This window comes from Hordeum vulgare, chromosome 6H (genome assembly GCF_904849725.1).
Source record: "Hordeum vulgare subsp. vulgare chromosome 6H, MorexV3_pseudomolecules_assembly, whole genome shotgun sequence".
Classification (NCBI taxonomy): domain Eukaryota; kingdom Viridiplantae; phylum Streptophyta; class Magnoliopsida; order Poales; family Poaceae; genus Hordeum; species Hordeum vulgare.
In genome coordinates, this window is record NC_058523.1 from 473,761,790 (window position 1) to 473,775,147 (window position 13,358).

The following is a 13,358-nucleotide window of genomic DNA, read 5'->3' on the forward strand; positions in this document are numbered from 1 at the left end:
TCCGACTATATGAGTTGATTGCAATCAAATGGTTCCATTAGCTTGCATAGTACAATGGTTCCATCAGTTTGACTTCGTTTTTATTGTGTAGGAAAAAAATGCCCAACAACGGTACAAAGACATGGATGCTTCCGAGGGAAGATTTTTTAAACTAGAGCATGGGAATTGCTAAAAAAACTGCGATAAATGGGCGTTGATTCACACAGAATCCCCACCGAAGAGAGGTTCACTTACGGAAATGGATGAAGATGAAGATGATGATGGCCCAAGAAACTTGAACAAGCCCGATGGTGACAAAAAGACAAAGGAGAAGATCAAAAGGGAACACGAAGCATCGACCTTGCGGGGCAAGATATATTTCATGCTACAATCAAATGAGGTATTGCTAGCGAAGTATTTGTATGCAAAGATAGAGTTGGCGAAGAAGAAGGCACGAGAGAAGCAAGGGAGGTGGAAATTCCTTAAGGAAGTTGAGGAGAGAAAAGCACGTGTCGCTGAGAACAGAACCATGGCCAACCTTCTTGCCGAAAAGAACAGGATCATGACTTTGAACCACAATGACATGGACGACATCAGCAAAGAATGGCATGATATGACAAGGAGATAAATCTAGAAGAGGAGGATGCTTGCGTGTTACAATGGTGGCGATAGTTTCTCCTAGGAAATCGGAACCGATGATTTCGGTGCCGGAGTAGGGACAAGTGCCGGAGTAGGGACAAGTGTCGGTGTAGGAACAAGTGCACGCGATGGATTTGGAGGAGTCGATGGATTCGGGGGCGGCGATGAACTCGATGGTGCAGACTCAAGAATGAGGATGCATGAAGTCCTTTTGTGTTTGTCTTTCAAACTATGCTCTCATTTCACGCGCGAACTATGATTCATTGTTTAAATTCAAATTCATTTGTTGGAATCGCTGTCAAATTCCAACTATGTTTTATTGCATGATTTTCCGGTTTGCGGGTCGACGCGGTGGCGCCACAGAAGCGCCCGCATTGACGACCCGTATAATAGCATCTTCTGCGAATATGCTTTTATACGGGTCTGTTTTGGAGGGTCTGCCTCTGTCCGCACCTGCGCCGACCCGTAAAACACGTTTTTCATCAACTGTAACGACTTTTGCGGGTCGGCATTATATGGGTCTGCTAGAGATGCTCTAATCATTGGATCATGCTTCTACACCAGCAGATTACCATGTTTCCAACACATGAAGCGATTACTATAGGGTAGTTATAGATTAGCCATCAAGAAAAAAAAGTCCCTCAGCTCCAAATAATGTTTTTTCTATTTCCAACACATTTAAATTGCATTCAAATACGAAAAAGGTAGAATATTTATCCATTGCTTAGTGCCAAGAGAAAACACATGCAGCTATGCATTTTATCACTTACGATTGTTTCTATCGCTCAGGCGTCTAGTCTACTCCCTCCGTCATAGTTTAGAAGGCATGCACGTGTACCTAGATCATCAATTTGACTTATATAAAATATATTGTTTAACATAAAAATTATATCATTAGAAAATATAACATCAAAAGTTTCTAATGATATATTTTTTGTTATATATGCCTCTCATTAAGTTGATCAAATTGACAACCTACGTATATGTGCCGGACTTGTAAACTGAGACGGAGGGAGTAGATGATACCCATTTTTAAATTCAAAAGGAATCAATGCATTTTTTAACTGTAGTGCGTTGGAAAATACAACCGCACTGCATGGGAAAATACAAATAATCTGAAAATTTGTGACAAAACTATAGTTTATAGTTTGATTCTTATATAAGCAGGCTTGAACTATCATCTTTGGACAATATATGCAGTGAAAAATATATCCTATAATGTCCTACTTCATACAGTTGCTTAATAGAGAACAATCTATCCATCTAATTCGGAAAAAACAGCCATGTATATATAGAACTGCAGCCTAATTCAGAAAATACCCATGTATTTATAAAACTACATGGAGCAATAAGCCAAGAATAAAAGAGAAGCAAAGAAATCACATTTTCTATTTGCCTAGTCCACTTCCACCTTACATGACATGAGCAGCTTACAAATATATGGAATGTATGTTTAATGGAAATCATGTGGAATTGTAGGTTTTCATATTAGTTTGTGAACCTAGAAAATAGTAATGCCAAAGTAAAAGGTTTGACGGCATGTGAAACCACTGAAAATTTCATGCAAAAACTAAATTGATAAGAAAAATACAACCTCTCAGTTTCTATCTAATCAAGTCAATTACTTGTTTTTCCTCACCTCTTTGTCCACACAACTTTTCCTGTGATGCAAAAGGACTTCACTGTGTTGCAAAACAAAATAAACTGGGCAAAGGACCGCCAAGGACCACAGAATCATCACATTAATTACCAATAACGGCCTTATTAAGAATTCAGATAAGTGTTGTACATAATTTGAGTATTCAGATAAAAAGTTTAAACTACCCTTTCTCCAAGGTGCCCAATAACATCTGCTGCTAGAAGCCTCTTTGGAGCAACAACTAACAAAATTAATGTCAATAAGTTCAGCAATACTTGTAAAACATTACTTATGAGTGGCACAAAAGTTAATATTAGGTTGAGAAAAATCTCTATGAAAAAATGTGCATGAGTGGCACAAAAATATAGCTCTAGCTTGTATGGGTTGTACTACCACAGAATAAAGGCACATTTAGCACGTGAAGTTAAAATGTTATGCTTTTCTGGTAAGTGATCAATCTCATTTTAGGACCTCATGAGTGGTCTGATCTATTCTTGCAAGCACAAAGTATCAGCTAATTGAAAAGGAACAATTTGTGGGTAGGGTAGAGGTAAGGGAAGAAGAGCACTGAAAATACAGTATATACAAAACATTGCAGCAGCTCATACTTTGTCATGGCCGAGTGAAGTTAATGTTCTTGTACTCAATAGTTTTAATATTGAACCCTGCATTTGGAAGGAAACCTCATGATCATACCATGGTTTAAGTGTAAGTAGAGCATGTTCAATAAGACCTTGTCTTTCAGCTTTTTGGCCACTTATTTTTGATACCAACCTATGCAAATATATGTCTGGCAGTTCTAGAAGAGATGAAATCACGTATTTGTCCTCTCTGTAGCAAATATCTACAACAACCAAATTGCATTTTGTACCATGATGCCTAACAAATAACACAAATTATTAGACTGGTCAAAAAATAGATCTCTCCTTCCCCGGCAACGGCGCCAGAAATACTTCTGCTACTGCAACAAAAGACCTTCCAACGGTGCCATAAACAAGCGTGCTGACGGGAGACTATTCTTGTCTTGATACTCCTCAGCAACGGTACCAGGAATCCTTCTGCTACGGCTACGCCTTTAGGGACTTCCTTGGCATAAATATGCAAAGGATTCCCCCGTGGCCTTGGAGCCTTGCGTTGGTGTTCCCTCGAAGCGAAAAGGGTGATGTAGCACAGCGGCGGTAAGTATTTCCCTCAGTTTTGAGAACCAAGGTATCGATCCAGTGAAGGAATATCACAAGTACATGCACAAACACAAAGAGCTTGCTCCCAACGCTATGAAGGGTTGTCAATCCCTTATAGATTGTTTGCCAAGTGAGAACTGAAAGCAACAAAGAAACAAAGCAAAGTAAAAGCGAAAGTGAAAACGATAGGTGTGAATAGACCCGGGGGCCATAGTGTTCACTAGTGGCTTCTCTCATGAAAGCAAGTAGACGGTGGGTGAACGAATTACTGTCGAGCAATTGATAGAACCGCGCAAAGTCGTGACGTTATCTATGACAATGATTATATCTATAGGCATCACCTCCAAAACAAGTAGGCCGATACTTTCTGCATCTACTACTATTACTCCACACGTCGACCGCTATCCAGCATGCATCTAGTGTATTAAGTTCATGAGAACAGAGTAACGCCTTAAGCAAGATGAAATGATGTAGATGGACAATCTCATATCTACGATAAAAGCCCATCTTGTTACCCTTGATGGCAACAACACGATACGTGCCTTGCTACCCCTTTTGTCACTGGGAAAGGTCACCACACGGTATGAACCCAAAACCAAGCACTTCTCCCATTGCAAGAATCATAGATCTAGTTGGCCAAACAACTTCCGCTTTGGAGTCTCGTTTCTCATTAGAAAAATGAAATGACCGCGGGCTTGCGCTGGGCTCCGTCTTGGGGTGGCGGGGTGGAGTCGGCTCACGTGGTAGCTGCTACCTCTTGAGCTTGCGTTGGTTTTTCCCTTGAAGAGGAAAGGGTGATGCAGCACAGTAGCAGTAAGTATTTCCCTCAGTTTGAGAACCAAGGTATCAATCCAGTAGGAGTATCAAGACAAGTCACCAATGTACCTGCGCAAAAACGAACAAACTTGCACCCAACGCTATAAAGGGGTTGTCAATCCCTTCACGATTAATTGCAAGGTGAGATCTGAAGGTGGAAAGTGCAACAAAGTAAAAGTGTAGAGCTCAAAATATGATGTGAAGTAGACCTGGGGGCCATAGTGTTCACTAGAGGCTTCTCTCATGATAGCAAGTATTACGGTGGATGAATGAATTACTGTCGAGCAATTGATAGAACCGCGCAAAGTCATGATCATATCTAAGGCAATGATCATACATATAGGCATCACGTCCGAGACAAGTAGACCGATACTGTTTGCATCTACTACTATTACTCCACACATCGACCGCTATCGAGCATGCATCTAGTGTATTGAGTTCATAACAAACAGAGTAACGCCTTAAGCAAGACGACATGATGTAGAGGGATAAATTCATGCAATAGATATAAACCCCAACTTTTTACCCTTGATGGCAACAACACGATGCGTGCCTCGCTACCCCTTCTGTCACTGGGTGAGGACACCGCACGGTATGAACCCAAAGCCAAGCACTTCTCCCATTGCAAGAATTATAGATCAAGTTGGCCAAACAAAACCCACAACTCGAAGAGAATTACAAGGATACGAAATCATGCATATAAGAGATCAGAGGATACTCAAATAATATTCATAGATAATCTGATCATAAATCCACAATTCATCGTATCTCGAAAAACACACCGCAAAAGAAGATTACATCGGATAGATCTCCATGAAGATCATGGAGAACTTTGTATTGAAGATCCAAGAGAGAGAAGAAGCCATCTAGCTACTAGCTATGGACCCGAAGGTCTGTGGTGAACTACTCACGCATCATCAGAGAGGCAATGGTGTTGAGGAAGAAGCCCTCCGTGTCCGAATCCCCCCTCCGGCAGGGCACCAGAATGATCCCCAGATGGGATCTTGCGGAGACAGAAGCTTGCGGCGGCAGAAAAGTATTTTCGTGGCTCTCTCTGGCAGTTTTGGATTTTTAGAGAATTTATAGGCGGAGGAAGTAGGGCAAAGGAGCCACGGGGGGCCCACAAGCCTACTAGGCCCCCCAGGCCACGGCCAGGGGGCTTGTGACCTCCACCGGGGTCCTTTGCCTTGGTTCTCAAGTCCCATGCGTATCTTCTGTTATGGAAAAAATCATTCCGCAGGTTTTATTCTGTTTGGACTCCGTTTAATATTCTTCTCTGAAAAAGGTCAAAAACACGGAAAAAACAGAAACTGGCATTTCGCACTGAGTTAATAGGTTAGTCCCAAAAAAGATATAAAATAGCATATTCATGCATACAAAACATCCAAAGTTGACAAGATAATAGCATGGAACCATCAAAAATTATAGATACGTTGGAGCCGTATCACTAGCAGACTCGCGCTGGGCTCCGTGTTGGGGTGGCGGGGTGGAGTCGACAGACGCGGTGGCGAACTAGCACTCCGCTCCGTGTCGGGGTGGGGTGGAGTCGGCTGACGCGCCGGACTTGGAGGAGGAGTCGGTGGCCTTGAAAAGACGATGCAGTCCTTTCTCCATAAGCACAGGCCAGGTAAGATGTCGGGACCCCGATCCTAAGCCATAGGAATCTAGCCTGTAACACATCGCATCCCTTTGCGGTCTCACGCACGGTTAACTCCACGGCTGCAGCCTTACCTTAGCCGGGACCGTTTGCGTCTTTTGACTCATGTATGCAATAGTGTCGCTAGCATTCCAATGTCAAAGAACCCGGATCGACATGTCTAGTCATAAACCAAAGTGGAAGTACCGCACAAGGACAGGCATACATGACCCAACAAAGCAGGTGTTGGTCATCAGCGAATGTAGACGAGTCGTTGCAAGCTACAAGGACTCCATTACATAGCGTGACATTTCCCCAAAGGGGACAGACACAACAGCTAATAAGGACACATGCCGGTCAACCAATGTGTCTGGAGCAGTAGCGAACTACCAAGGCACATTGGATCACAAAGGGGCATTTCCTTGTAAGGAGTGCTACTAAAGTTCACGACTAAGTAATCGAACCCCATACTTATCAAGTACGACACACGTACGCATGGCATACCGATATGTATCGATACATCGATGGCATCACAACATAACCATAAATATACAACCTTTATTTAAGAGGCTCGGAAGAGCCACACACATAATATTACACATTAGGGGTCTCACGACCCATAATAGCAGTCATTCAGTTACAAGCCAGCGGAAGAGTTTAAACTGTCTGAGTACAGACAGGGCAACTAGAAGGCACATGGCCTGACTATACTACAGACCCAACGTAGGGCCAGATCGTAGCTGGGACACCAGCTACTCGTCGTCGTCAATGTCTACGAAGAACCCTCCATTAGGGTCATTAGCAACCTCTGCAACATTTATTAAGCAAGCATGAGTACGAAGGTACTCAGCAAGACTTTAGGATAACTAACTACTCATGCAAGGTATCAACAAGGTATTGTGGGGTTTCAAGCGGAAAGCCAGCTTTTGACTCGTGGCTAGACAAATTGCATTTTTAAATAATTTTGACAACTTGATTTTTCGCACATGAGTCCACTAACACCACAACAATACACCATCGTGGAATCATTCCGTCTCCATACGGAAATGCCGTCCACGACACTCACGCTTATCTTGGCAATTATAAGAATAGCCGTTGAAGTTATCTATGAACAACATATGTCTCCAAGTAGTCCATATCCGCGGACGCGGCTATTCGAATAGATCATAACCCTGCAGGGGTGTACTTCGTCACACACGCTCTCGCCACTTATCGCCATGTGCACGTCATGCACCTCGGCAACCTTCAAGCGGAAGCCCAGCGAGGGATTCGGCCACGACCGTTAACCACACTAGTTCCTAGTCCAGGTTTATCGCCTATCTGAGAGTAACCCGTACGGAAGTCCGGCCGAGGTTCCGCCACGGCCTCAAACGATGTGCGCCGGGTTCCCAAGCCCACCATCTGGGTGCCACTTGGTACACCGTGCCACTGCCTACCGCATCACGGCCCACCTCTCAGGTCAGCACCATGCACGGCCTCCAGCATTACTATAAACACCAGAAACTACTTGCAACTCCTGGACCGAGTACTAAGCGATTAATAGGCCGAGCGGGGTCATATTTCAGGGCCCAGCATGTGGTAGTATCTAGTCTTGGATTACATACACGGAACTCAGTTCCTATGGACGGTTCCAATGAAACAACCCGCCATGTACTCCTACACAGCCTTTCACCGGTACCTTTACCAAGTCAGGTTCAACACACAACCTTTGCTTACCGAACACATTCTCACAATTCTGTTCATCTCCCAGATGACAGACCATACACAACTCTAAGCATAGCATGCATAGCAGGATAAGGCACATCATAGCTCAAGCAACTACCAGGTATGCTAGGTTGCAAGGTTCGGCTATTTACTGTGACAAGGTTAGGTCATGCAAAGGAAGTGGGTTCAACTAACGTGGCAAAAGCAGTTGAAGCATTTGATCCTAATGCAATAAATAAGTGCAGGAGCAAGAACATGGGAATTATCGGGATGATCAAAAGGGTTGCTTGCCTTGTTGCTCAGAGGAGGGACAATATCCGTCAGACGGATATTCGATGGAATCCGGGGGTGCGGAGCCTACCGAAATGAATGGCAACAATCAATAACAATCATATGCAAGCAAGATGATGCATGAGCATGGCATGAGAATGCAAGGTGATAAACTATTATAATCAACATGTATTAGGTTTAGAGTTGATTTGAATCACATTCGAATATCAATTCAAACGAGGTATTCTCGGATACCGATTTAATTGATTCGACCTGATGCTCAGATCTACTTGATGTTAGCATGCATGAGATGTCATGTTAAGGTACTGTTTTGTTATTATAACAATGTTTGATCATGTCAAACAAAAAGAAATTTAATTACTTTTCATATTCCATTTGAAAGTATTTATAAAAGTTGACATATTCAGTAATCTACATGTTTGGGTTCTGTAACCTTTTCAAACATGATTTAAAGTAGCATATTCAGATTCCTTGAATTTTTCTGATACTTTTTCATATATAAATTATTTTCATTGGAGTTACAGATTAATTTCTATGAATTTTTGAAGTTTTAAATATTTCTGGAATTATTCTTATACTGAAAAATCTCTTTATTGCATCAGCCTGACATCAGCAGGTCAGCCGACCTGTTCAGGTCAAACCTGACAGGGGGGACCCACTGGTCAGCCTCTCTGGGGTTAATCCCGCGCTGACCAGACCCTTAACTAAGTTGACTTGGCCTTGGGCCCACTGTCAGCGAGAGTTTAAGCCTCTAAACTACTGGATTAACTTGGCCACGTTGGCCCCCACCGGAGTATGGCCGGCGGCGACCACGGGCGCGGCGGAGGGCTCGCCGGAGAGAGCCAGACAGCGCTACGGCCGTCGGTTTTGGGTGCAGAAGAGAGCTACGGGCAGCTGGTGAAACGCCGCATCTATCTGGAGTGGAGCTGGACCCGGTTGTCACCGGAATCCTTGCCGGCGATGAGGCCAGCGGCGGCTGCGGCTCGGGCGTCGATGAAAGTGCCGTTGCAGGGGGCTAGCAAGCTGGGAGAGAGAGCCTACGCCATCTACAGAGCTCGAGGAGCTCATTCCTGAGCTCGGCCTCGCGAGCCGAGTACCACAACGACGGCAATGACATGGCCGGCGACAAGGTCCTTCGGGCTCCGGCGGCTAACGTGGTTAGAGGAGGGGGAAGGCCTCGGGAAGAGGGGGAACAGGAAGAGGAGCTCATGGCGGATCTTGTGAGGCTGCCGGCAGGGTCGGGGAGGACCGGGAGACGATAGATCGAAGGCGATCGGAGCTTCGGGGAGAGAGAGATCCGAGAGGGAAAGGGGATCGAGAGGCCTAGGGAGAGGATAGAGCCGCGGGGAGGAGGATAAGAAGACGCGGGCGTCACGCTGGCGCTCCTGGAGGCCTCCAGCAGCGAGCAGGCAGGCAGGAGGTGGCCGGCTCGGCCGCCGTGCTCATCTTCTCCCCTGCCTTCTGGCAGGAGGAGGAAGATGACAAGGGAGCCCCTGGTGGGCTGGGCCGGCGACAAATAGAGGTAAGTCATTTCTTTCTCTTATTTCTTTTCTATTTTGTTTCTGTTTTGCTAACTATTGTTTTGCTATTTATTTCAGCTCGAAAATGGTTTGTAAAAACTATTTTAAACACACCTAAATATTTGTTGGAATATTTCCAACCATTTCCAAAGTTTTTAACATTTTTGAAAATTTAAAGTTTCTGATTTCAAATTTAAAACTTGAAACCACTAGCTTTTGCATTTATTTAAAATGCTTAAAGTGTCAAGAAAATAGTTTTCTCCAATGCTCATTTACTTTCATGATTTATCAGAAAGTTTGAACTTTTCTTGAGGCCATTTTGGGTTCATTGATTTTAACTAGTTTTGAGATTTCCTTTATTTGAAGAAGTGGCTAGGGTTTGAGTTTTTCCTTGACCTCTTTCTTTGTTCTTGTTGACAATTTCTTAGATGCAATGCAAAGAAGACATGAGCACAAGACTAACTTGCTTAAGGGGTCAGGGATGTGACAACTCACCCCCACTCAAAGGAATCTCGTCCCGAGATTTAGAAGTCGTCGGGAATAACGCAGGATACTAAAGTCGGAGACGATCCTCTCTTTCCCAAGTTGCCTCCTTTTCAGAATGATTTGACCATTGAACTTTAAGAAACTTGAGGTTTCGATGTCGAGTGGTACGCTCAGCTTGATCAAGAATACGCACGGGGTATTCTCGGTATGAAAGGTTATCTTGGAGCTCAAGCGTTTCGTGGTCCACTTCACGGATAGGATCCGAAAAGCAACGCCTGAGTTGCGAGACGTGGAAAACATCATGAACCTTGGAAAGATGCGGAGGAAGTTCCAACTGGTAAGCAACTTCTCCTCGTTTGGCAAGAATGCGAAAAGGACCAATGTAACGAGGAGCCAACTTGCCCTTGATACCGAATCGATGGGTACCCTTCAAAGGTGTAACTCGAAGGTAAGCCTTCTCGTCAACTTCAAAGGTCACAGCCTTATGGTGACGATCATATTGGCTCTTTTGACGAGACTGGGTTGTTTTCAACTTTTCACGAATAATGCGAACCTGCTCTTCTGCATCCTGGATCATATCCGGGCCAAAGAGTTGCCTCTCTCCGGTTTCTGACCAATTAAGAGGTGTCCGACATCTTCGTCCATAGAGAACTTCAAAAGGAGCTTTGCCCAAGCTCGATTGATAACTATTGTTATAAGCAAATTCGGCGAATGGAAGGCACTTTTCCCAATTCATACCGAACGATATAACACAAGCTCGGAGCATATCTTCTAGGATTTGATTCACTCTTTCTACTTGACCACTTGATTGGGGATGGAAAGCAGTGCTAAAAGATAGGTGAGTCCCCATGGCATTCTGAAAACTTTCCCAGAAGAGAGAAGTAAAGATACTCCCACGGTCCGAGTTAATCTCCAGGGGAACGCCATGAAGAGACACTATTCGAGAGATATATAACTCTGCTAGCTGGCTAGCTGTTATACTCTCACGAACAGGAAGAAAATGAGCCACTTTGGAAAGACGGTCAATGACCACAAAGATAGCATTATTCCCTTTCTTGGTCTTGGGAAATCCGGTAATGAAATCCATGCTAACTTTATCCCATTTCCATTCAGGAATAGCTAGTGGTTGAAGGGTGCCAGCAGGCCTTTGATGTTCTGCCTTAACTCGACGACAAACGTCGCAGTTAGCAACGAACTCAGCAATTTCTCTCTTCATCCTAGTCCACCAGAACCTCTGGCGTAGGTCCTGATACATCTTAGTACTACCGGGATGAATGGTGAGAGGAGAATTATGAGCCTCCGTAAGGATTAACTGCCTTAGATGTGGGTTCTTAGGAACCACTAGACAATTCTGGAAGAACACAACACCTTGATCGTTCATGGAAAATTCTTTACCGTTTCCGTTAAAAATATTCTCCTTGATCCGTGATATACCCTTGTCACGCTTTTGGCCAGCTATAATTTGATCCTTAAGAGTAGGCTTCGCCACCAGGGTAGAAAGGAATCCTTGAGGAACGATATGGAGATTCAACTTCCGAAAGTCCTCATGGAGATGTGGTTGACCTTGTTGTAGCATCAAATTGTTACAATAAGATTTACGACTTAGTGCATCGGCCATAACATTGGCCTTCCCCGGGGTGTAAGTTATCCCTAAGTCATAATCCGAGATCAACTCAACCCACCGTCTTTGCCTGAGATTCAAATTCGGCTGGGTGAAGATATATTTCAGACTTTGGTGATCAGTGAATATTTCGCAATGATTACCCAGAAGGTAATGTCGCCAGGTTTTTAGTGCATGGACCACAGCTGCAAGCTCAAGGTCATGTGTGGGATAATTATCCTCATGTGGACGCAACTGTCGAGATGCGTATGCGATCACATGACGATCTTGCATGAGAATGCAACCTAATCCTTGTCGCGAGGCGTCGCAGTAGATAACAAAGTCCTTAGAAAAATCTGGTGGTAGCAACACAGGTGCGGAAGTCAGGCGTCTTTTCAGTTCCTGAAAACTATGCTCACACTGTGGTGTCCACTCGAACCTTTTATCTTTCTTGAGGAGTTCAGTTAGAGGCTTTGCAACCTTGGAGAAATTCTCGACGAAGCGGCGACAATAGCTCGCTAGACCAAGAAAACTCGTAACTTGCTTAACCGATTCAGGTTGAGTCCAATCACGGACATCTTGAACTCTCTCAGGATTGACAGCAATACCCTTACCAGAGATTACGTGACCCAGATAGGTCACTTCTGGTAACCAAAATTCACATTTTTAAAACTTGGCATAAAGGCGATGCTCTCGAAGTTTCATCAATACCAGCCTTAGATGCTCGGCATGTTCTTGTTCATTCTTCGAGTAGATGAGAATATCATCGAGGTATACCACGACGAATTTATCCAAATACTCCATGAAGATTGAATTCATTAGTCGAGAGAAGGTGGCTGGGGCATTGGTCAAACCGAAGGACATGACGGTGTACTCGTATTGGCCATAACGAGTAACAAAAGCCGTTTTTGGAATGTCCCCGTTCTTAATCTTGATTTGATGGTATCCCAACCTCAAATCCATTTTAGAGAAGACTGAGGATCCAGCGAGCTGATCGTATAGGTCGCTGATCCTGGGGAGCGGATACTTGTTCTTTATGGTGACCAGATTAACTGGTCGGTAATCTACAACCATCCGATCCGTTCCGTCTTTCTTCTTGACGAAGAGGACGGGGCAAGCCCAAGGAGAAGAGCTAGGACGAATGAATCCTTTATTCAAGGCCTCATCTAGTTTCTACTTAAGTTCGGCTAGCTCCAGGGGTGCCATCTTATAAGGTCTTCTGGCTATTGGGACAGTTCCCGGAACAAGATCTATCACAAACTCTACATCTCTGTCAGGTGGAATTCCTGGCAGTTCCTCTGGAAAAACATCCGGGAAGTCACGGACTACCGGAATGTCTTCAAGTTCCGGAAGAGGGTTGGCATTTAAGGAATAGAGTTGGCATTTGGCAATTCGAGTAGAGACATTTACTATCTCACCCGAGGGATGGGTAAGCTGGCCATTTCTAGAATGAGTATCAATCTTGGCATAGTGAGCTGACATCCAGTCCATGCCCAAGATGATATTAATATCCGAAGATTTCAAGGCTATCAATGAGGCTAGAAAAACTAGCCTGTCTACTAGAATTTCATTGTCATAGGTTATCCTAGAGGTTTGCCATTTACTACCAGGGGTTTGGACAACCAATGGGATTGGCATATCACAAAAAGACATGTTATGCAACTGTGCATAACTTTCTGAGATGAAGGAATGAGAAGACCGAGTGTCAAAGAGAACGGACGCTGGGTGATGATTAACAAGAAGCGTACCCAGCATGACGTCGGGATCCTCTGCAGCTTCTTCTGCTGACACATAGTTCACACGGCCACGTGCAGGAGTTGGCTTCACATAGTAAGCTTTGCCCGACTTGGCTTGCCCGACGGACTTT